Genomic DNA, 26,935 nt, shown 5'->3' on the forward strand with positions numbered 1-26,935 from the left:
TTATAAACAAACCTATTGATAGTAATATTGGTGCCTCTACTTATTCGACCGCAAAACATCTGGCCTCCTTACTCAAGCCGTATGTGGGTAAGTGCTGCCACCATATACGTAATTCCAAGGATTTTATCAATCGTTTGAAGAATATTAAGATGAGCAGCTCGGATTTACTAGTTAGCTTCGATGTGGTCTGACTTCTTTTACCAAAATGCCTTTATTTGTCTCGCTGCATCTTAGTGGTAACTTGTTCAGTGATGTTTTTACGGCTTTGTTTAAACATATTATCTCCTCAACTTATTTTTTATCTAATAACGATTTGTTTGAACAAACTGATGGTGTCGCCATGGGGAGTCCCTTGTCCCCTGTGGTGGCCAATCTTTTTATGGAAGACTGTGAGGAGAAATCTCTTGAGTCTGCCGTCTTAAAGCCTATGGTTTTCTGGCGTTACTTAGATGATACTTTCGTTGTGTGGCTTCATGGCAGACAAGAAATGGAAAAAATTCCTTTGTCACTTAAACTCTTTACATGGGAACATCAAGTTTACTATAGAGATTGAGAAAGATGGAACTTTACCCTTTCTGGGCGTGTTAGTATGCCGTAAGCATGATGGGTCTTTGGGACATTCAGTGTACAGAAAACCCACACATACAGATCTATATCTTCAGGCATCCAGCTGCCATCACCCCTCACAAGCCGCCGGTGTTCTCAGTAATTCATCGGGTGCATGTAATATCGGATGCTGACAGCCTTCACTAAGAATTAGTGCAACTGCAGAAGGGTTTTAAAGAGAATGGCTATATTTCGCGTCAGATACGGAAGGCCATTCACAATTATAACGACAAGAAGCAACGCTCTGAGGAGACTAATGACGACTATAAATGAATTGCGTTCCTTCCATTTGTCGGAAACGTCTCTTCTAAAATAGGCAGTTTGCTTAGGAAGAATAATACTAATGTCATTTTCCATCCATCAGCAAAGAGCAGGGCATTAGTCGCATCCGTTAAAGCCGATTAACAATTGAGGAAGGCGGGTGTTTATAAAATTCCCTGTGAGTGTGGCTCTCCATATAGGTCAGACGACACGAACGGTCCAGGAACGCTCTGTAGACCACGAAAGACACACCTGTCTGCGGCAACCTTTAAAATCAGCAGCGGCAGAACATTGCGTTTCCGTGGGACATTCAATGAAATACAATAAGACCAAAATTTTAGCACCGCTTTCCAGCTTCTGGGACTCTGTAATTAAGGAATCAGTGGAAATACGTCTTGCTGACATTTTAATGAATCGTGATAACGGCTTTCAGCTGGATAAAAATTGGATCCTATTATTAAAATTGTGCGGTCACAATGGAATCGACAGTCTCAGTCGAAACTCAGCGATTAATTTATTCTGACTCCACCACTGAGGGCAGCACACAGAACTTGGCTGCCTCGCGAATGTCACCTTCTAACGTATGCGCCGTAAACCGCCAGTAAGATTTGCATGCGCGGAATTCGCTCTGAATACCACGACTGCATCAGGTCTCGTCAGTACTTCGGCTACGCACTTGAGGATGGCCGGAGTTCTCTGGGCCGAAATATCGTGGCAGAATGTTGATGGGATCCGGCTGCAAACCCAAAAATTACTGGAAGAAGAAATACGCTGGGAAAATATCAGAAGTCATATTCAGACTCCTCATTGAATGTGTGCCCAGCAGATTTCAAGCCCTCATAAAGACTATGGGTGGACACACGCTATATTAATGCCCGCTAGTAGGTGTCTGGATGGATCATATAGTTTACGTGCCAGAAAAAAGTCAAGCGATTGAGAGTCTGGCACTTATCCACTTAGTCTCCACGTAAAGACGTAAAAAAACGGAGAAGTATAGAGTATTGTAGCATAAAAATTTCTTTGTGTATAAGGCAGAAATAAAAGAACTGAGAAGAGTCTAGTAAGTACCACAGAAGATGATAATGACTTGAATGAAACAACCGATTTTCTGCAAATGAGGTTGCTTATACTAATAAGAACAAACACTGGATGTCACAAGTTACAGATTATCGTAAACGTCTTAGACCTGCAACTTATGTGTTACGGATGTCAGATTCCTTGTTTCCATTCAATAATGACTTTGGCCTCATATTCTTGCATAAGCCGTTATTTAGAAGAAAAGTGTTTGTTGCACAGAGACGAGTAATGAGGGTAACTTATGTTACCAATTTCAGTATCCCTTGTACATAGCTACTTGAACTGTTGGGCATACTGACAGCAGCCTCGCGATTTACGCACTTATTAAGTTTGTTGTCAACAATCAATTACAGTTTCAAAACAAGAGTAACAATATTAGGATAATACACCGAGTTAATGTGTCAAAGAAAGGGGTGCGGTATACAGCCATAAAAATCTTTGACCATCTACCTAGCAACATAAATAATTTACTACACAATTGACCAAAATTAAAGTAACAAACCGCTGTTTCCCCGTTCTGTGTCTAATTCACGATATAATCATACAAACTGTTAACCAGATGTCCGTACTATAGTGTTCTGCACGGGAGATGGCATTGCAGTCAACGGACAACCATGCAATCGATGACGTCAGGGCGTCTATGAATCGACGTTCTGTTTGCCGGGTAGCCCCACATCCACAATCGCTGTGTACATAGTCACAGACAGAGCAGTGTGGCACAGAGAAGATGCCTACCAGACTGTCTGCGGTGGAAGGCCAGAGAGAGAAAGGAAGCACCACAGTCGCAAACTGATGTGGCCCGATAGCTCAGTGAGAATCGTTCTGTTGTTTCTCGGATGTGAAGACAGCGTATACAGACCGAAATTGTATCCCCTAGGCCAGGGCAGAGCCTACCATGTGTGACATCAGAAAAAGTGGATCGTTATTTGGCTGTACGGGCACGACAGTCCGCACTAGTACCACATGGCAACAGGAATGTGAGCTCGCAACATCCAATGGACGCGTTGTAAGTAGGCAAATGGTGTGCAGAAGGCTTCGGCAGATTGGCCCTTATTGTAGGAGACTTTCTGTATATCTACCTATGACGCATCTTCACAGAAGTGAACATGCCAACTGAGAGGCCGAACAGCGGGAAAATATTGTTTTCACAGATGAGTCCCGATTTAGTCTCAAGGGATTTCGCATCTGGAGGGACCCAAACATTGTGGAAAGAGACAGATATCGAGGGGTATCGCTAATGGTGTGGACAGTGATTATGTTGACCACTTGAACCCCTCTTCATGAAGTTGTACGGGTGAATCGGCAAGGTTTAATTGTTGTCAGGTATGGTGACGAGATCTTGGGACCTCATTTGCCGTTGTTGCGAGGTCCTTCCCAGACTTCGTATTGATGGGCGATAATGCTCAACCTCATAGAACACACGTGGCTATGTTTTCTTGGAAGATATTGCACATATGGCGTGGCCTGCTCGCTCTCCCGATTTGAATCCCATACAGCATGTCTGGGGTGCACTAGGGAGACGGCTTGCGTCATGTCAGCATCCACCAATCAACCACCAAGACATCGAGCAGCTCAGCAGGAAGAATGGGCGTTATTGCCTCAACATGAGATTAATGATATAATTCACAGCATGTCCCGTCGTTGTCAGGGCTGTATTGCTGCCAGAGGTGGTCACACCCCATACCGAGCACATTAACCAGTTGTCGAAATGTGTGTGCAAATCCGTAAGGTTGGTAAAAAGGAAGAACATTTTTGTCTACCGTTATGCAGTTGCAGTATTTTAAGTACTGTATTCTTTGCATTGTTTCTACTTTACTATAATCTGTTTATATTGCTTTGTGGCAAAATAAAAGCAACCTTGAAAAATTTCCGTTTGTTGCTTTAATTTTGGACACGAGTGTGTATTAAAATTCACTTCTATTTCTTAGATAAATTTATGAATGCATAATAATATGAAAATTTTGATTGTGTGTGTGTGTGTGTGTGTGTGTGTGTGTGTGTGTGTGTGTGTGTGTGTGTGTGTGTGCACTATTACGTGCGTTACAGAGGAAGAGAGAGAGAAAATGATTGAACGTAGTTATACGAGATCACTGTACGTAAGAAGAAGATAAGAAAAAGTCACATAGTTTAAGATAATCTTCTAAACGGTCAGGACGTTTCCGTAATTTTCACTGAGAAAGAGCACTGTAATTGGAAAACCGAATCTAATAATAGCGAGAGATCGCACATGCGGTCCAAGGAACATGGAAATAACGGGGTCACTAACAAGCAAGAAACTTCGTGTTCTACAATCGTGTTCCTTGTTTCCAAATAGCTTGAGGTACTCGACAGCAACAACGCTGAAATTATCTCTCTCTCTCTCTCTCTCTCTCTGTGACATCGCGTGTGTTAAATAGCTGCACCCATTCAACCTCTTAACCCACTAAATGAAGCAACTCGGGTGTGGAAATGGTGGTGTATAGCGCTAATTCCGCTCAAGCGGTCCGCTTAATACGGCGTTATCTTTAGGATTTAGCGATCGATACCTGGCAGCGAGATCTGCTTTCCGGCCTTAATTAACCGCAACGCCCGGGAGATGACGTCGAGATAAGCGTGCATGGCGACCCGGAGAAGAGGTGCGTGAGTTGGCCCTGCATCTGAATGAGCACAGAGATTCAATAGCCGCCCAAACGAGTTTCAGATGCTCGTACAATTCTGCGATGAGAAATGGACGCGTCCATTTCACGGGAGCTCCATCTAATTTAAGCGTCTATGAAAGGGTGTTAACGAACTAATTTGTTACTCGAGTGGTGCCAACTGGAATAAAACGCCCTTTAGACGTAATACTCTGTCATATTTAACATATGAAACTGCGTCTAGGACGGTAGTCCTACAATGTGACGAGACTTTATCTCCATGATACCTTCAGTGTAAAGTGAGAAAGCGCTGTGATATTAAATTATGGTGATTCAGAGGTCATGAAAGATATTTCTTGGCATGATTATTAAGCATTATATGCTCCTCTGCATCGTATATTTCACTTCTGGCAGATTCAAATGAATGAAGTATTTAAATTTTGTTGAAAATATGCAATTAATGAGTCAAGTTGTGCCTCGGGAAAAACACGTTACAAATGCGTTGGAATGATGTGCTTACTAACATTACACACATCGAGATACATACCCCTCATTTAAATTCTTAAGCAATATCCACTTGTACTTGAATTTCAAAGGTGGCGGCGTCCGTAATTTCGATGTTAGGCTCCATCATATTGCCGTTTTCGACATTCTTGACTCTGTTCTACGTGATCCACATGTTCTACAGGGTGGGGCAAATAAAAGAGCCCAGAGAAACAGAGTACAAGGAAATATAGCAGAGGAAAGGAAATACAATACTGACCTGACTATAGCAGATATTGGAAGTGACCACGATTCGTCTCTTAGCAGTTTTGGGCCACAGTCAACAAGATAGATCTAAGCTGGGCTGCTGGAACCGCTGCAGTCTCATCCAAAATATTGTGCTGTATTTCTCGAAGACTATGAGAGTTTTGTTGCAATTTACCTTAGACTTGACGGCCCCCGACACAAAGTAATCACACACTGACAGATTAGGGATCTGGGTGAAGAGCTAGGGCTGCGACCAGACTGACCTCTGCTAGCAATTCCGTCAGGTGCGAAGATTGTGTAAATGTGCTCCAAGGTTCGGCCGGCTGTATGGGTAGTTGCTACATCCTGCAGGAAGTAGCTGTAGCTCTTTTCCTCCTCCGTTAGTATTGCCACATATTCATGTCCAATCCGCCTCACTTTTATTTGCCCCAAACTCTACGTTGTCAATTTTCCTCATAACACAGTAAATAAATCTGAAAATTAATCTTAATCATTTCACTTGTGTTCGTTTGCGTATAAGTAATACAGTTAACAATAATTAAATTTTTCTTTTGCTTTCGAGAAGACGCGCGCGACATTATTAGACACGATAACACCTACATCTTGACTATGGGGAATGCAATAGCGGCTGTCTTAATCTCACGACGCCCTAGAACCCAACAATTAGTATAATTAAAACTCTTAAAATTTCAAATTGAAAAAATTGTGATGGAATATGATACATCCACTGCGGATAGCGGGAGATAAAGAAAGGATGTCCTCACCCGGTACTTCTGTTGTTTGTTGCGATGAGCCCATATTTTTGTAGTATCATATAATTTCCTAATTTTCAAATAATTACCACTGGATATAACTTTCTTCTCCTTGGACTCATCGATATACACAGCAAGATACAATCAAACTTTCTGTCGTACTGAATACTCTTCTTTTAAAATCTAAAGCTTTCGCAGAACATGGGCTTCTGATGTATCAGGCCCTGGTGGCCATTGAGCTTCATCATTGTTTGAAGGCTGGTTGACAGTAAAAATACTATAATGATTTCCAAATAAAAATGATAATGAATATTATTTCGGACTTTGTAAGAGTAGATCTGCAGGTTAAACTTGTGGAGAATAAAATACTTTAACAACACTGCACTATGAGCGGTCGTTTTGCATTCAGACAAACTGAAGGGCACCTAATAAAATCAGTCTAGCAGTAGCAAAAGGTTTCTACAATTACTGTAGATCCAACTATTCAGGAATACAATTATTGTTATTCAATAAATCATTTATTACAGGAATGACAACACTTAACTCCTTATCCATCGAGTGATAAAACAACAAGTGGGGGCCAGGAGATAAATCTCGGATTCCTAATACATCGTTTGCTTCTCAAAAAAACTGAATGCAGTATAGAGGTTACTTATTATGCCGTATGTATACTGACTATAAATTAAAATTAATATCTTCAATAATTCTTTTTACATAACATTTTTTCTTAGCAGTTGATGGTTTCTTCATGAAAGTAATAAAAATGAAACACAGCGTAAGTAGGCTGTTTAGGTTTTTATGTTGGTATCGCCACGTAGCGCTCTGTATGAAAATCACTGATTGTGCTGTGTGTAGTCTGTGGCTGGTTGGATTCATTGTTGGAATATTCGCTTGTCTAGTGTTGGGCTGTTGGATGTGAACAGCGTGTAGCGTTGTGCAGTTGGAGGTGAGCCGCCAGTAGTAGTGGATGTGGGGACAGAGATGGCAGAGTTTTGAGAGCGGACGATCTGGATGTGTGTCCGTCAGAAAAAGGAAGTTTGTAAGACTGGATGTCATGAACTGCTATATATATTAAGACTTTTGAGCACAATGAGGTAAATACATTGTTAGTTCTCTATCAAAAACTTTCATTTGCTAACTATGCAATCAGTAGTTAGTGCCTTCAGTAGTTAGAATCTTTCATTTAGCTGGCAGTATTGGTGCTCGCTGTATTGCAGTAGTTCGAGTAACGAAGATTTTTGTGAGGTAAGTGATTCATGAAAGAAATAGGTTATTGTTAGTCAGGGCCATTCTTTTGTAGGGATTATTGAAAGTCAGGTTGCGTTGCGCTAAAAAAAAAATTAAAAAAGATATTGTGTGTCAGTTTAGTGATGATCAGATTAAGTAAAGAGAGAAATGTCTAACTACATTCAGTTTTGCTCAGCTGTTTGAAAATCAAATAACGTAAGAGGTTTACCAGCACAGTCAATTACAATTTTTCTAAGGAGACATTACATATGGCAACCCTGACAGGATCCATGTGTAATGTCCCCTTAGAAAAATTATAATTGACTGTGCTGGTAAACCTCTTATGTTATTCGATTTTCAAACAGCTGAACAAAAGTGAACGTACTCAGACATTTCTCTCTTTACTTATTCTGATCATCACTAAACTGACACACCATAATATTTTTTAAGCGCAACGCAATCTGACTTTCAATAATCCCTACAAAAGAATGGCCTTGACTAACAAGAACCTATTTCTTTCATGAATCACTTATCTCACAAAAATCTTCGTTACTCGAACTACTGCAATACAGCGAGCACCAATACTGCCAGCTAAATGAAAAATTCTAACTACTGAAGGCACTAACTACTGATAGGCATAGTTAGCAAATGAAAGATTTTGATAGAGAACTAACAATGTATTTACCTTATAGTGCTCAAAAGTCATAATATATGTAGCAGTTCATGACATCCAGTCTTACAAACTTCCTTTTTCTGACGGGCACACATCCAGATCGTCCGCTCTCAAAACTCTGCCATCTCTGTCCCCACATCCACCACTGCTGGCTGCTCACCTCCAATTGCACAACGCTACGCGCTGTTCACATCCAACTGCCCAACACTACACAAGCGAATATTCCAACAATGAGTCCAACGAGCCACAGACTGCACACAGCACAGTCAGCGAGTTTCTTACAGAGCGCTACGTGGCGTTACCGACATAAAAACCTAAGCAGCCTACACAGTACAGTCAGTAATTTTCCTACAGAGCGCTACGTGGCGTTACCAACATAAAAACCTAAACAGCCTACTTATAACGGTTTTGTATTATACGCTTTTTCTCAACTTCATGTATTGAAGTGTTTTCATCTTACAATAACGTCTGCGTCACTGGAGGCATTCATAGATAATTACAATGACATTTATTTTCATTTTTCCAATAGGAACAATGGAAATACGAATTACGAGTGCTGAGAAGAATACAGAATTCCTACTATGCTTCGATGTTACTAGAAAGCTGTTTGGACTGCTGGTTACCCTCGATAATTTCCAAAGACTATTACTTTCTGTGAAAAAGAATAGTCATCTGGTACTTCCGTTAGTGTGCGTTCGTATTTATTGGTATTCCTAGTTTTCAGTTCCTTGTTATTCATTATGGAGACATAGTTTACAAGCCAGGTAGTGTATGTAGAATTCTTGGGGGTCCATTTAGGTCACGTCGTAAGTTCTTTACGATATTTCGGCAAACAGATTTGTTGCCGTGTTGAGGTGGTTCATAATTACTGTTGTGCTGGGGTCGGCGTCCTACGTAGGTTAGGCTTGACCCCCTCCATCACTGCGCCCCACTCCTGCGGCTAACCGCGCAGTGGCAGCAGCGAGAGATTGGCGGCTGTGGAGTGTAAGGGAGGGAGGGGGGAATGCAAGCAGAAATTAGTTTAGTTTTGTTAACTAAACCATCATGGACCCTAATTTCAATGGCCTCTTTAATTACACAATCCCAAAACGGAGGACACGGCTTAGGTATCTAGGTTTTATTGAAATGTGTAATATGCCAATCTCTTCGGCAGCGGTTGATTTAATGGTCTCACTTTCAGAGTTTGAGCTAACTTCAGTTTACTTACTGATCGATGTAAATTATTATGAACAGATTGCGTCGCCATGGGGTGTTCTATAAAATGGCGAATTTGTTCATGCAACATTTCTAACCCAGGTAAATCCATCCAGTTCCTGCTGTTACGTTTATGACTCGTTGATCATTTAGCTACACGGACGGGCCACCTTAGATAAATTTCTCCATGAAGTCAGTTCACTCCACTCCCACATACACTTGATAATGAAGAGGGAACATGATGGCGTTCTCCCTTTGATGACCTAGTGAAACGGAAGCTAGGTGGCAAGCTGGGACACAATGCGTACAGAGAACCTACACACATACTGACCTGTATGCACAAGTCTCGAGTAGTCACCACAACTACCAGCCTAAAGGCATTTTGCACGCGTTTCTTCAAATGGCGCAAACCATTTGCGATCAAGACAACCTTCCAGCCGAGCTGAAGCTCCTGATGACCACATTTCAATATATATATATATATATATATATATATATATATATATAGAAACAGCGGATAAGGCGTGGGTTTACACAGGTTGTACATAGACAAAAGTAGCAAGAAAAAAAGAACACAAATCACTAGCATGCATCCCATTCGTCGGCAGCACCTCCAGAAATGTAAGCAGGATCTTGAAGCGACGTAGTGTCAAACGCACATCCCACCAACACCCTAAGACCAAGATACTAATAGTTTAAGTAAAGGATGATATAGACCTTCGCAAAATTCTCTGCCAATGCGGCAGTGTATACTTCGGGGAAACGGTACACACATTAGAACAGAGATGCCGTGAATATAGACGCTATAGTGAATTACGCCAGACCACTAAATCGCCATGCCCGACCGTAGAATAATAACTGGCCGCACTATAGGTTACAACAAAACCACGATACTCAGGCACTCTTCCTCCTAATTTTATTGCGTGATTAAAGAGGCCATAGAAATTCGGGTCAAAGGTGGTGTAATTGACAAAGATAGCGGCCTACGGCTGAAACTGATGTGGAACGTGAGCTGAGCCGAGAGAAAGCAATTAGTTCCCGTACAGTGACATCCGCATCCGGCGATGGCGTGGAGTCTACGGACCGCTTTCCACAGCACATCACCACCAGCCCGAGCCATGGCGGCTGCCTGGATAGTGACAGGAACGGAGTGGTGGAGATGGTAACCGTCAACAAATGTAGGACGCAGTTATCAGGAAAAACCCGAAGATGGCAAGAAATCTGTTTGCCAAATTATCTTGGAGAACTTACATGACACGGGTAAATACGAGAGGATTCTATAATTTAGAAATACTCCAGGAACACAGGAGATCGCTTAAGGTAATATTTGTCATAGTATCACGGAGCGACATCTACATCTACATATATACTCCACTAGCCACCAAGCGGTGTGTGGCGGAGGGCACAATTCGCACCAAAATCATGTCCCCCCCCCCCCCCTCTCTGTTCCACTCGCGAATCGCGCGAGGGAAAGACGACTGTCTGAACGTTGTATGTACAAAGACACATCAGAAAATAAGTTACACATGTCATCTCACACTAACACCATTGCTAAACAAGTGTGGCGCATAATCTAAAGCGATACGCGTAGCAGACGCACACGATGAGGCACTGAAATGTCGCGGCAATTGCACTCATGTTCAGAAAAAAAAACGGTTCCACAGGACATGTACATTAGCATGTTTTGCAGAAATGATTAGCATTTCCGTCACTTCGGTTCAGCATGTGTCCTGTTGTCCAGTAGGCACAGGGTCCGCCATGAGCCCTGATAACTTGTTCCAAGCGACTCCATCGACGCGTGTAAGGCGCAATTGGCGTCCTGATGCATAGCTACCCATGCTACATTCACCTGGTTCCAAAGTTCATATGTGGTGGCTTGCATTGGGTCACAGCGCTGCACCCGTCGTTTCACCATTGGCGACACATTTTCGTTTGGCGACAAGTTTGGTGATCTGGCGCTCCAGGCAAAAGGTTGAAATTCTGTGACACCAAGAAAACAGATGTTTGAGCAGCTGCATGTGCTCGTACATTGTCTTGCTGAAAAATGGCGTCTGGGGCGTTATGCAGATAGGATATGACTACGCGTCACAGGATGTTGTTCACGTACCTCACCCTGGTCACAGTGCCATGGACACGCACCATCTGTGATTTGTGATTGTACCCAACATCTCCCCACACCACAATACCTTGAGTAGGCGCTGTATGTCTTGTGCGAATGTAGTCACTGCGATGCCGCTCCCCATGTCTGCAGTGAACCAAAATGCGGCCATCGTTTTCAGACAATCAGAACCTGGATTCGTCCGAAAACATTATCTGATGCCATTCTTGTCTCCCATGACGTCTTGTCGTACCTCTTGCCGTCTAGCAAGTTTCCGCACATTCGTCATAGGTAAGCGGAGACGTGAACGACTTGCTCGTGACCCACGCCGTAATAAACGTGACGGACTGTTACCCCTGATTGTGTTTGATGTGTTACACCGTTCCAGTGTTGCGCCAGAGACGATCTTCTCGGGGATGGTCTGGGTGGCGCGTCCTGGCCCATTTCGTCGCATTGTACGGCCTTCCGTGAAACATTCTGCACACATCCGTTGTACTGCCGAAACACTTAGTTCGACACGACTAGCAATTTCGCGGATGGATGCATCACATTCTCTTATCCCAATAACCCACCCTCTTTCAGACTCGCTAGATGCAAGTCACTGGATGCGGATATGGAGGTTCATGTGGTCAGCACACCACTCTTCCTGCCGTACCTTAGTTTCCGAGACCGGAGCCACTACTTCTCAATCAAGTAGCTCCTCAGTTTGTCTTACAAGAGCTGAGTGCACGCCGCTCACCAACAGCGCTCGGCAGACCGGATGGTGACCCATCCAAGTGCTAGCTCAGCCCGACAGCGCTTAACTTCGTTGATCTAACGGGAACTGGTTTTACCACTGCGGCAAGGCCATTGGTCCTGAAGCTGAAGTACACAGTACAATTCGAGTCTTATGGCCAAAATTTCTGAACTGCACACAGATTCACCGTGAAATTCTACCTCTATACGAACCAAATGCAATATCGCATCCATCTGTAGTTATATAGTTCCGAGAATGTGACCATATCCACACAGACGTTCGTGATACCGATCAAGAAGTCCAGAATTTGCAGCTTGGAATTTTCATGTTTTCGGCAAGCTGAAAGAACATGTCAGAGGAAAGAAACTTTTCAACAATTACGCTGTTTATACATTGGTTCTCGAATGGCTCTGTGACCAAGGAGAGTTTTTCTATAGTCGAGGAAGTGAACGACTGGGAGAACGTTACGACCGTTGTTTATGGAGAATTGGTCACTGCGCTGAAAAATAGTGTCATGTATCCGTATAACTTTGAAGTGTAGAATTACAGTAAATAGAAGTTACTTGGATTGCCATAATAACGTGTAGCTTACTTTGAAAGTACTCTCGTAGTACACAGCCTCACCTGTGTATTAAAATTTTGTGTCTTTTACACGTCAGTGATTAATGTTTTAAGCTTCATTTGGCACTGTAGCTTTGATATGGATATTTGGCGCCCGAAGCAAGTCATTTCAAAAATGTTACTGTGCAAATGGGATTGTGTACTACATACTACATTGTGAACAATTTCCCTTACTCCATGGCCTTGTCAAATGTTTTCCAATATTGTGCCTTGTCTTTGCTTTTTACATACCTAAAGAGAAAAAGAAAAAGGAAGTTAAAAGTGATTTTTCAATAGCAACAGCACCATGTGTGTTCTTTTAAGGCGTAGGCTTACACTGCCTTTCGCAATATCGTCGGTGTATCTTAATCTCAGCTGTCACATGCCTCTCTAATATGCATGATATAATGAAATCAGTCCCTAGCAAACGTCATCAGCTTTTTGACCTATATTACTGGGTGCGATTCAATAGCTGACAGCTTCTAAAATTTCTGTGAACTTAGACCCAGTTCGCTGTAGAATCGGTGACCGATCACTGCTTCTGTACGCTCGAGTGTGTGACTTTGTTCGCAGGGATGTTGGAAGACTCATTTGCATCTCTCCTTCCGCTATAGTCAGTGAACCGTATCGAAACGAGAGCCAAAGATACGCGATGTATTGTCTTAGCCTTTTTTGCCCGAGTGCCTGAAAGCACGGGGTAGAGTAAAAAGAAACTTCAAAGGTGAACCTCAGAACAGAAATTCGCATTCTTTTGTGACTCAGAAATGGTTTCCTGTTCCACTCGATCGTCCGTTATGCGAGCCTCTACATTTGTCGATAACAGAACAAAAATGACGGCTTTTCGGAATTCTGTTCTTCGTGCCGACTATATGCTCCAATTTCGTACCGTTTCCGCTTCACACATTTCTTTCTTTCTTGTGATATGACGGAATCCAATCGGTTTTGAAGTTATTCAGTTGTCTTGGACTGTTCTACAAATAAAACTGTCATAAAAAGCAAATTCCCTTGCGGGTAAAAGTCGTTTATTTCGTCGAAATGTGGCAGCCTTTTTCATTATCAAGAGCACAGAGATATTATTCCACAGATTCTTCACTCATTTACAGCCAAGCGAGGAGGCGCAGTGGTTCGTTTAAGCCACTCGGTCATCATGAATAAAGTTTTTTGCCGGTATCCAGATTCGTATAAAGCAAACGCTGGAATGGTGTCTCAGAGAAATACGGCCCCGTCCCTGTTACCAGACTTGCACAATAATCCGCTCTCTTTTTTCCTCATGTGCCACATACAAAGTGTAATTGTATCTTCTTGCCTGTAGAGACATTGGCTGGGTTGATACTCCCTTGCTTTTCTTCTCCTCTTTTCTTTCATCACCTGCTTGTTCCTCAGTTTCTGGATCTCCTAAGGTAGTCTTTCCTCTTTCAAAACAAAGCAAATTATTGTCGGAACTACGAATGAACAACGTATAATGAATTGGCTCATAGATGAGTAAAATGTCGTCTCAGAGAGTCTACTTTACACATAAGAAACTGTTTTGTAAAACTAAAATCAGCTACATATTTTTGGCTGAATTGGATTTAGAGGACAGTTCATTACTTTGAGCATTGTTTTAGAAGAAAATTAACCTAAATCAACAATATTGCATTTCTGGCTCTGAGCACTGTGGGACTTAACTTCTGAGGTCATCAGTCCCCTAGAACTTAGAACTACTTAAACCTAACTAACCTAAGGACATCACACACATCCATGCCCGAGGCACGATTCGAACCTGCGACCGTAGTGGTCGCGCGGTTCCAGACTGTAGCGCCTAGAACCGCTCGGCCACCCCGGCCGACTATATTACATTTCTGTTCGTGGAGCCACACCTTGTTGGAACACAATTTCTACAGCACACTTGGCGGACGAACGCAATGCATCATGTAGGATATAGGATGCAAGGTGTCGCTAGAGGTATAGGTTAGGTTACATTAGGTTTTAGGTTTGCCTAGATTGTATCACATGTTTTGTACCTACATGGCTAGTATTTGTTGATTAGCATACGTAGTTTAAACTAAAATTATGGTAGTATAATTAATAAATTAGGTTGACTGGTTATATAAGTCCGCTACGCGAGTCTATTTTCACCACGTAGCCTACAATGAGTCGCCAAATGATATTGGGATATGATACTAACAGCGATTTTAAATACGTCTAAAACTGTGACAATGAACTCTGCACCCCGATAGCATATAATTAACAAAATTATTTCGGAGAACTGGCTATAGTGTTCGATATATTATGTTAGCGGCCTCTAAGAAGAAACAATCTAAGAAACGATAACACGGAGACAGAAATGGAAATCAATTGATCATCCTAGAGCATCCCTGCCTTTCTTTGGAGCTACAACAAACAGAGTCCTGGGCAGAGGTACCTGCGCAGAGTTAAAGACAGCCTTGGTCCCGGTATTCCTGGAATTTATGAAATACCTTGTGAATGCGGTAGCAGTCACACTGATCAGTCCATACGAACGATTTCAGAACTCTATACTGACCACAGACGCCAAGTTAAAAATCGAGATTTCGAACGTAATCTCACGAGCAAACCTGTGCTGAAACGAAAATATTATCCCATGCATCCACCGATTGAGATTCTGTCAACAAGGAAGCCGTTGAGACCAGAAAGTGTAACAACAACTTTAACAGTAACAGTAATAGTAGTGTCCCACTCTTAGTGGGACACTGCACGTCCGAAGCAATTCCGACCCTCAGTCCAATATCTGGGGCAACGGCTGTCAACATAACTCACCTGTCTTCAATAATGAGGGCATCCACATGCTGAACGCTATCAGTAACGTGGTGTGGCGTTCCAGACCGTGCGGCCTTCCTTGAATCGCTTGTGCCACACCTTGATCCATGCAATGCACTCCTCTTCGTACATTTGTGCCATTCTGTGATGAATTTCTGTCCCCCGCAATCTTTCCCCAGTCAGGAAACACACTACACCCATTTGCTTTCCTTTTGAAGGTTGCATGTCTCTGTTTTCAGCACGACTGGGTACTGTGTTCATCCGACGCGTGTACATGCTCGCTCTATCCTCAAGTGGGTGTGCGTCCGTGTCCCTCTAGCGGCTAGTTTGGCTCATCAGTGCCATTATAGGGGGCACACCTTCTTCCGTAGGCAATGGCATTACGATCCATCCAGCTGTTTTCATTTGCAGCCTCCGGCTCTTTTTTAAATCGCCTTAATAGCAACAAATCACCATCGTAAGTCACAAAGTCCAGTCCAGGAACCGAAGTACAAAACATCCACAAGTACGTAGTCATCTCAGCAAGGAAAGGTTATTCATACGTCATCTAGTCATGTACGAAAATACAAACACGCAGAGGTCGTGGGGTAGCACATATAAAGATGGCGGTAGTATCGCGTGTACAAGGTACAACAGGTCAATGCTTTGGGTTTTGTGCTCAGGTGATGAATATGAAAAAGTTTCCGACTTGGTTATGGCCGTACGACATGAATTAACAGACTCTGAACGCAGTATGGCAGTTGGAGCTACACGCATGGGTCATTCAGTTTCGGAAATCGTTAGGGAATTCAGTATTCATGAATCCGCAATGTCAAGAGTGTGCAGAGAATACCAGATTTCAGGCATCACCTCTCATCCCGGACAACGCATTGGCCAAATGGCTTCACTTAACGACTAAGAGCAGCGATGTTTGAGTAGAGTTTTCAGTGCTAAACAAATAAGCAATAATGCGTGAAATAGCCGCAGACATCGGTGTCGGACGTATGGCGAACGTATCCGTTAGGACAGTGCGACGAGATGTGGCGTTAATGGGCAGTGGCAGAAGACGACCGACGCGAGTGCCTTTGCTAACAACACGACATCGCTTGCCGCGCCTCTGCTCAGCTCGTGACTGTATCGCGCTATTCGTCCACGAGACTCAGAGGGCCATAGACGCGGCTTCCCAGGTAGATGCCGTGTTTCTTGACTACTGCAAGGCGTTCGATACAGTTCCCCACAGTCGTTTAATGAACGAAGTAAGAGCATACGGACTATCAGACCAATTGTGTGATTGGATTGAAGAGTTCCTAGATAACAGAACGTAGCATGTCGTTCTCAATGGCGAGAAGTCTTCCGAAGTAAGAGTGATTTCAGGTGCGCCACAAGCGAATGTCGTAGGAAGGTTCAAATGGCTCTGTTAACTTCTTAGGTCATCAGTCCCCTAGAACTTAGAACTACTTAAACCTAACTAACCTAAGGACATCACACACATGCATGCCCGAGGCAGGATTCGAACCTGCGACCGTAGCGGTCGTGCGGTTCCAGACTGAAGCGCCTAGAACCGCTCGGCCACTACGGCCGGCATGTCGTAGGACCGTTCCTATTCACAATATACATAGATAACCTTGCGGATAACACCGGAAGTTCACTGAGGCTTTTTTCGGATGATGCTGTGGTATATCGAGAGGTTGTAACAATGGAAAATTGTACTGAAATGCAGGAGGATATGCAACGAATTTACGAATGGTGCAGGGAATGGCAATTGAATCTCAATGTAGACAAGTGTAATGCGCTGCGAATACATAGAAAGAAAGATCCTTTATCATTTAGCTACAATACAGCAGGTCAGCAACTGGAAGCAGTTAATTCCATAAATTATCTCGGAGTAGGCATTAGCAGTGATTTAAAATGGAATGATCATATAAAGTTGATCGTCGGTAAAGCAGATGCCAGACAGAGATTCATTGGAAGAATCCTAAGGAAATGCAATCCGAAAACAAAGGAAGTAGGTTACAGTACGCTTGTTCGCCCACTGCTTGAATATTGCTGATGAGTGTGGAATCCGTACCAGATAGGGTTTAAAGAAGAGATAGAGCAGATCCAACGGAGAGCAGCGCGCTTCGTTACAGGATCATTTAATAATCGCGAAAGCGTTACGGAGATGATAGATAAACTCCAGCGGAAGACTCTGCAGGAGAGACGCTCAGTAGCTCGGTACGGGCTTTTGTTAACGTTTCGAGAACATACCTTCACCGAAGAGCCAAGCAGTATATTGCTCCCTCCTACGTATATCTCTCGAAGAGACCATGAGGATAAAATCAGAGAGATTAGAGCCCACACAGAGGCATACCCTCCCCCACACACCGTCAGGTGGATTATGGAGTATGGATGTAGGTGTAGATGTAGACCCGACGCAACTGGAAAACCGATGCCTAGTCAGATGAATCCCCATTTCAGTTAGTAAGCGCTGATGGTATGATTCGAGTGTGGCACAGACACCACGGAGAATGGACCCAGGGTGTCAACAAGGCACTGTGCAATTTGGCGGTGGGTCCAAACTGATGAGTGCTGTGTTTACATCGAATGGACTAGCTCCTCTGGTCCAGCTGAACCCGTTACTGGCTGTAAATGGTTATGTTCGACTACTTGGAGACTTTATGTTCCCAGACAACAATGTCATATCACTGAACCACCATTCACGATTGTCTTGAAGAATTGTCTGGACAATTCGAGGTAATGATTTGATTTGGCCCTCCATGTCACCCTACATGAACATCACCCAACATTTACGGAACATAATCGAGAGTTTTGTTCGTGTGTAACATCCTGCAACACTTTCGCAGTTATGGACGATTGTAAAGGCAGAATGGCTCACTATTTGTGCAGGGGACTGCCAACGACGTATTGCGTCCGCGTCACATCGAGCTGCTGCACTATGCTGGGCAAAAGGAGATCCGACACGATATTAGGAGGTATTCCATTTGTCACTTCATTGTCATAGGTCTTCTGTTCTGGAGTATTACAATAAAACGAATTAAATTTGAGTTGCTGCGTAGAAGGCTTTAATTGGAAAAATATAATTGCCATCAAGAAAGGAGTACATTACAATGAATCAAACACCCTTAGCTGCTGACAGACGTTGACATACGTCAACGGGGACAGATGTATATGTGTGCCCCGACCGGGACTCGAATCCGGGATGTCCTGCTTACATGGCAGACGCTCTATTCATTTTTCTTTTTTAAAAAAAAAAAAATCTCATTTTGTACGCTTTTGTTCGTTGCATCTGCTCGGGGCGGACGTCGTAATACATCCGTTTAAGTTCGTAGTTGATCCATTAACTCAGTTTTTTTATTACAGAGGGCAGCTAACCCTATGACCGAACATGCTGAGCTACCGTGCCGGCAATCCATCTGAGCCTCCGAGGACACAGGATAGCGCGACTGCAGGGGTTTATCTCTGGGCGGGGGCACTACGAATGTAGTGCGGGACAATAGTTGAGAATGTGGGTTCCGCGGGAGGCGTGCCAGAGATAAATCCCTGCGGTATCCTCAGTGTCCTCGGTGGCTCAGATGAATGTCCACTCCCGGGAGCTGAGTGGTCAGCGTGACAGAATGTCAATCCTAAGGGCCCGAGTTCGATTCCCTGCTAGGTTGGATATCAGGCGGCACGGTAGCTCAGAGTGTTCGGTCAAAGAGATTTTCGGCCTCTGTAATAAAAAAACTGAGTGGAAGGATCAAAAAACGAACTTTACCGGATGTCATGTGACATCCGAAACGACCAAACCCAACGATCAACAACGAACTTAAAAAAAAAAAAAAAAAAATGGATAGAGCGTCTGCCATGTAAGTAGGAGATCCCGCGTTCGAGTCCCGGTCGGGGCACACATTTTCATTTGTCCTCGTTGACGTATGTCAACGCCTGTAAGCAGCTAAGGGTGTTTATTTCATTGTAATTTCATTCTAACGAGCTGCATGGTCACCGATGGTATCTGTTCTTTCGGACATGTCCGAAAGAACAAATACCATCTTAGTATATACAAAGGAGAAACAGGGAAATAAGATATTTTTCGGATTTTTTGATTTATTAAACATAATCTCAGGAGGTGTTCCATTTCGTCTGAGTTGAGTTTCGTGTGAGATCAGCAAATTTGGAAGTGGAGAGGAAAATTTACGAAAATAACCAGGGAAACAAATTCTTGAATACTCTAGGAGCTCCAGATGCTTTATTTAAAACCGAAAACGTCTGCTTGTTGCTGCATAGCGTAGCTATTAAGGTGAAAGACAGAATTTAAAATTACAGTTTGTATTCAAGCCTAGAAACGCATATTTAAGACAAATCGTCAAAACAATTTTACATCTTGAAATAACATATGGTAGTTTTGTTGAGTTACGTAAAGTATATAAATTTCCATACTTTCATTACAAGGACATATAGGAGAACAAAGCACGAGTATCTCTATGAGGTCTCAGTTCTAAAACCCGTAAACTTCCTATAGCTGCAGAGTGCTTAACAGGAGCGTACCGATACAGACCCGGCCATCAGTATGTGACGTCACAAGTGTGGGCGCAGGCCTGTAGTCTAGGTGGTGTTGACTCAGCGCCGCTCGGTGTGAGCCGCAGGCGGCCAGCTGGGTGCTTCTCGCTGGCGTGGCTAAGATTGCGGCGACAACAAGCGCCCACGATCCTGAGGCAGAATCTGCGGCCATCGCCTCGGGATGCCTCCGGCGTGTGTTGGAAGCCAGGACGACTGCCCGCGGAAGCGAGCCGTGGAGTGGGCCGCCACTGCCTGGCTGCGGTCCTAGCTTCGGCCTCAGAGGGTCGAATCCGCGACCCGCTGTGGCCTGGAACGCTGGCGCCCATCTGCTGCTGCGTGTAGCAGGTGGTGTGATACGCCTCGCCATCCAAGAGAGCTGCCGCACTTGAATGAATCTCGTTAGAATTTTTTTTTCTTTATTGTTATTTTCAAACCTGTTTACAGGCAGACCAGCAGCAGCATACTACGCCGCTCTTTGGCCTCAGAGAAACACAAGAGATACAAATGAAGACATTTAGAGAAAAAAAACATGGTGGACATAGAAACGGAGACAAACACTTCTAAAAATACATGGAGCCGTTCACGGGCGTAGAGACCAAGATAAAATTTGGTCAGACACCTGGACACATACGTAGACGAAGAGTGTCACACGTGAACGTAGGTGCACAAAACGAATAACACTGAACCACTACACAAAACGTCGGCACACACAGAAACACGAGACGTTGATCTCCAGTGCGCGAAAGTTCACTAACCGTGTACAAGTCCGAAGACCTGCCAAGAAAGGAGGAGGGGGGTGGGAGAGGGAGAGGGGAGAGCAGATGCCATGGGCAGGGGAGATATGGGGAAGGGAGGAAGGAGGAGGGGAAGCCCGGGGGAAGAGGGGTCGAGGAAGGGGACAGGGGAAAAGAAAGAAAAGGGAGGGAGGGCGCCTAAAGGAATGGACACAGGAAGTGGGGGCGAGAGGATTAATGTTGATAGGAGGGGTAGATGGAGGAGAGGAGGACATCATCAGGGAGGGGGAGCTGGCGGAAGCCACCTTGGTAGAGGGTAAGGAGGGTGGAGAGATGGAGACCAGGTGGGATGTTGGAATACAGGCACGGCAGCGGGTGGGGGTGGGAGAGGATGGGTGAGACAAGCGGGTGAGGAGGATCAAGTTTGCGGGAGGTGTACAGGATCAACATCCTTTCAAGGAAAAGGAGGAGGTGGGGGAAGGGGATGAGATCGTACAGGATCCGCGTGGGGGAGGGAAGATGGATGCGATAGGTGAGGTGGAGAGCATGGTGTTCAAGGACTTGGAGAGATTTATATAAGGTAGGGGGGGGCGGAGATCCAGGCCGGATGGGCATAACAAAACATAGGGCGGATGAAGGACTTATAGGTGTGGAGGATGGTGGAGGGGTCCAGTCCCCACGTATGGCCGGAAAGGAGCTTGAGGAGACGGAGTCGGGAGCATGCCTTGGCTTGGATTGTCTGGAGATGGGGAGTGCAGGGGAGGCGACGGTCGAGGATGACGCCAAGGTACTTAAGAGTGGGAGTGAGAGAAATAGGGCGGCCATAGATGGCGAGATAGAAATCAAGAAGGCGGAAGGAAGGGGTGGTTTTGCCTACAATGATCGCCTGGGTTTTGGAAGGATTGACTTTCAGCAACCACTGGTTGCACCAAGCGGTGAACCGGTCAAGATGGGATTGGAGAAGGTGTTGGGAGCGCTGCAGGGTGGGGGCATGGGCAAGGAAGGCGGTGTCATCGGCAAACTGGAGAAGGTGGACGGGAGGTGACGGCGGCGGCATGTTCGCCGTGTACGAAAGGTACGGAAGGGGGGAGAGGACGGAGCCTTGGGGCACACCGGCGGAGGGGAAAAAGGTGTAGGAATCTGTGTTATGGATGGTGACGTAGGAAGGACGGTGGGAGAGAGAGCCGATCAGACGGACGTAGTTAATGGGAAGGGCGAAGGTTTGGAGCTAGAAGAGGAGACAGGAATGCCATACGCAGTCATAAGCACGTTCGAGGTCTAGGGAGAGGAAGATTGCGGAGCGACGGGAATTAAGTTGGTCAGAAAGGAGATGAGTGAGGTGAAGGAGAAGGTCGTCGGAAGAGAAGGACGGCCGAAAGCCACACTGGGTAACGGGAAGGAGGCGGTGCTGGCGGAGATGCTGGTGGATGCTGGAGGATAGATTCCAGGACCTTGCTGAAGACCGAGGTAAAGCTGATGAGACGGTAGGAGGAGATGGCGGACGGCGGTTTGCCAGGTTTAAGGAACATCAGGATATGGGAGGTTTTCCACAGGTCGGCGTAGTAACCGGTGGACAGGACTACGTTGTAGAGCCTGGCCAGAGTGGAGAAGAAAGAGACAGGAGCTTCACGAAGGTGACGGTAGGTGACACGGTCGTGACCAGGAGCGGTGTTGCGTTTTGTGCGGAGTGTAGCAATGAGATCCTGTGTAGTGATAGGGGCATTGAGTTCCGTGTGTGCAATGTACTGGTAACCAGGTGCAAGGGGAGGGACAAAGGTGTCAGTTCGATCGTGGATATCCGGGAAGAGGGAGTAATCAAACTGGGGATCATCGGGGATGGAAAACATATCGGGGAGGTAGGAGGCAAAGTGATTGGCCTTAGTAACAGTGTCAGGGAAGGGGTGATCATCATGGAGAAGAGGATAGTAGGGGGAGGGTTTAATTCTGGTAAGGTGACAGAAGGCTGACCAGAACTTGGACGAGTTGATAGGTAGGGTAGCATTTAAATGGGTGCATGTCTGTCACCAGTCCCAGCATTGCTTGGCTGCCAGCAAATTACGAATGTGTCGCTGGAGTTGCCGGTGGCATCGTAGTGTGTCCAGGTCACACGTGTGGAGGAAGGCACACTAGAGACGGCAGGATTCACGGAGGAGGAGAATAGCCTTTGGGGGTAAGGGAGGACGGTGGGGGTGGATGGCGACAGTAGGGATGTGGGCCTGCATGGCCTCAGACAAGGTCTGCTGGAGAAAGGAGGCAGCATGGGTGACATCGTCATGGTGGTGGTAGGTGAAGGGGTGGCTATGGACCTGGGTGGAGAGGGTATCCCGGTAGGCATTCCAGTTGGCACAGGAATAGTCATGGATGTACTTAGGGGGAGGGTCATTACGAGGGTCGGGGTGGGGGCGACGACCGTCGGAAGCGGTGAGGAGGATAGGGAGATGGTCGCTACCAATAGGCTCCAGGACATCCAGTGTTATGTGGCCAAGGAGGTTGGGGGAGGAAAGGATAACATCGGAACTGGAGTTGGATTCGGGACGGGTGTGCTGGCGGATGGGGATGAGGTCGCCTTGAAGGGAGGAGAGGAACCGATGCCACCGCCGTAACTGGGCGGCGGAACGACTATGGATGTTGAGGTCGGCGGCGATCACATAGGAGGAGAAGGTACGGTCGATGTGGGAGAGGAAGTCGAAGGTAATAGAGGCGTTAGGGCGGACATAGATAGTGGCGCAGGTGACGGTAAGGCCGGGGAAGAAGAGACTAAGGATCAGGTGTTCGGTGGGGTCGGGAAGGAGAGGTTAGAGCCGAACGGCGATCTGGCGGTGGTGACCAATGGCAACTCCGCCACGCGCAATCGGGAGGGGATTATCGGAGCGATGTAGGAGGTAGGGCGAAGTGTGGACGGTGTGGTGGGGTTGGAGGAAGGTTTCATTGAGGAGGAAGGCATCCACGTGGTGGGTGGCAAGGGTGTGCAGGAAGAGGGTCTTGTTGGCGGGAAGGGAGTGGATATTGTTGAAAAGGATACGGTGCTGTCGCACCATGACAGGGAATTAGACAAGGGTGTCAAGACGGGAGATGGTGAAATGGGCTTGGTTTTTGGAGTAGGTAGCATACATTTTTAAGTGGAAAATGGAACGGGCGGCGAGGGAGACTTGTTGGAGAGTGTGAGGGAGCTGGAAAGGGTGGACGTTTTGTAGGACAATGGTGAGGAACCTGATGATGTCCTCAGCGGATGGGGGGGGGGGGACGAAGGGAATTGCCAGGAGGGGTGGGGGCGTCCAGAAGACGGACAGGGACGGTGAGTTCAGGAGTGGTTGGAGGGGGTCGGGCTTTGCACTTTTGGGAGTAGGTGGGATGGGGGAGATTGCAGGTATTGCAGGAGGGAGGAGGAGGTGTTGACGGAGCTCAAGGCGCATTCCACATTGGAGGTGTGGGCGGTCCACCGCATTTTCAACTCGGCCGGCCCCAACCAGCTTATGCGGGTTTTCTCCGAGGACGCCCCTCCATTGACCATCTCCCTATCTTCAACCAGCGCTATAAGGTCGACCCCTTCCGTTCCCCTCCTCAATCCCTGCACTGCCAGAGGTGTCTGCGCTATAACGCACACCCAACAGCCGAGTACCGTGAGGCCCCCACCTGCCCGCATTGTAGGCAAGCGCACTTCCTCCAGCAGTGCCCTAACCTTCACCACCACCCTAGCTGGAGCTGCAGTGACAGGCTGGGGGAGTGGGGGGAAGGGATCAGAGGGAGAGGAGCGGGAGGAAGAAGCTGGAGAGGGGGCGACAAAGAGCGAGGGGAGAGTGAGAAGAGGAGGGATGGGAAGAGGGGGTGGGACTGGGCACACCATGTGATGGTGATGGTGGCGGCGGAGGGGGAAGTATAAACTATGGCTGTGGTGGTAGTGGTATTGGAGGTGGGGACTGACATGACGACAGGGAGAAACAAAAATGCACAGGACGAAAGGAAAGGAAAAAACTGAGGACAGACGAAGACGAAGACGAAGGAAGACGAAGATGAAGACGGATGAAGACGGATGAAGACCAGAGTCCCACGCTGCTGGCGCTGCGCTGACGCTGGCGCTGACGCTGACGCCGACGACGGCTGGCTGGAATGCCGCACCTGCTGCTGCAGCCGCGGACGGGGCCGGGGCCGCTGCTGGAGGGTTGGCTGACTGTCTGGACTGCTGCTGCTGCTGCTGGAGGGCAGGCTGGCTGGATCGCTGCTGCTGGAGGCCTGGACCGCTGCTGCCGGCCGGGACCGCTGCTGCTGCTACTGCTGCTGCTGAACGGCTGGACTGCTGCTGCTCGGAGGGCTGGCTGGCTGGCTGGCTGGCTGGTCCCTGAAAACCTAGCGCTTCGATTAGTGCTGGAGTACCGCCGGAGATCCTCTCGTTATATGCGGCTGTGTACCTCTGTTTTGCCATACGCACCACTTCGCGTCACTTACTCGGAACACGCTAGGTTGGCCAGTGGGCCCCTTTGTGACGCTACAACGCAGTCCTTGCTATGTATTTTTTCGCTTACTTAACACATGAAACTGTTTGCGTACGATGTATTGTGTAGTGTAAATATGTATTGTAAATACTATGTTTAAATTATGTAATATTTAACACTGGCAAGTCAGGGCATATTTAGTTATCGTTGAAGTCAGAGAGATTGTTTTGTAGTGCCGCTGGGCGCGGGAGCGCGCCAGCGGGTAGTAGTAGCAGTGACGCCTTATCCCGACGCGGGTCAAAATTTATAATTCATGGTCATTGTCAACTTGTAATTTCGCAAATCCCGGGAAGCAGGGGGGTGTTATACCTTCTGCCTGTGATTCGCGACATGCAAAACCGCTATGTTTACTCTTTCAGCAATTTGACGGCCCTGTGGCCTCTATTCTACTTCGAAACTGTTGGCATGCCTAACTCACTGCAATCTGGCCCACACCTAGCTGTAACTTGTGCTCAGAATATTGCACAAAACTTTCATTATCGTAAACGGTGGTGCTGCTACAATACAGTTTGGAGACATGCCTAAAGTAATTCATAAAACGATGATGTTTCATTATGAAAATCCTGAAAATGTGGTATATAATATGTTAACTACATCACTGAAACAGCTTCTGTTGGGAAAACCGTTCATTTCACTCGCTCTTTGCTTCAGTATTGAGATATTTGTGCAAATACTACACATTAAATCAGCCCATTACTACTTAGAGAACTGTTCATTCATGAATATGAACTTACAAAGCAAACTCAGGTCATTGTGTTGGGAGATGAACTCAACGTCGATTACTATGCAAATTTCATTTAGATTGAGCAGCTGCGAAAAATGTAATGTGCGAATATCGAACTTTTGTTTTCAGTGGGATATGCAGTAACTCTGCTACTCTAAATGCAAATACATTTACGTTATCGATTTTCGAGAATTTCTGACGTAACATTTGTTACGCTTGCATCTAGTAAATGAAACAACTGACGAGTCTCAGACCTTTGTTCCCTTATCACGATTGACGTAAAGTGTTGGCCGTCCTACCATTCATAAAAGTGGAAATTTCTTTTTGGGTATAAGCCTTAGTATTTATTTGTCTCAAGAAAACGAGATGAAAGCTTGCTATGCGCATTATAACTAGCTTGTATTCCATTTACACTTCCAAAATAAGACACTATTCCAAGACGCTTCCTCAGATCCCGTTGCTTGTTGCTGATGATCTACACTAAGCTTCGAAAATTAAGAGTTCGTATCAGAGATTACTGTACGTTTGTTAGCTACAGGATGAACCAGAACTCCACCGACAAAATTTCGGAGTTAGTTGAGAGTATTTCGACGTGAAATAACCATGTTCTCCGGTGTCTTGTTAGAGAACAATTGAATTTTTTTTACTGTTTGTTACCTCAGCTACCTTTTCATCTGTGTTGCACTGAAAATACCTACATAACAGACCAAATGTGGACAGCATGCGTGTGCATCTTGACGGGAAATAATCTTGTTCCCCTTACTTCACAACAATTTAGATTTTACTATTCACCCTAAAGCTTGAATTCAGTAATGCCCGATTGTGTCTCGACTTTGCTTTTGTGATAGTGTTAGTTGTACGTTAATAGTGATACAGTACGGGTAAGTTTACTGGTGATGGCTTGGTCGACTCGTAAATTATTACTCTGGAAGGAGCCACCGGAGACCACTGGGCCTTTATACAAAACGTTCAGATCATATACCGGGTGATCAAAAAGTCAGTATAAATTTGAAAACTTAATAAACCACTGAATAATGTAGATAGAGGGGTAGAAATTGACACACATGCTTGGAATGACATGGAGTTTTATTAGAACCACCCCATA

This window comes from Schistocerca piceifrons, chromosome 6, assembly GCF_021461385.2.
Source record: "Schistocerca piceifrons isolate TAMUIC-IGC-003096 chromosome 6, iqSchPice1.1, whole genome shotgun sequence".
Lineage (NCBI taxonomy): Eukaryota > Metazoa > Arthropoda > Insecta > Orthoptera > Acrididae > Schistocerca > Schistocerca piceifrons.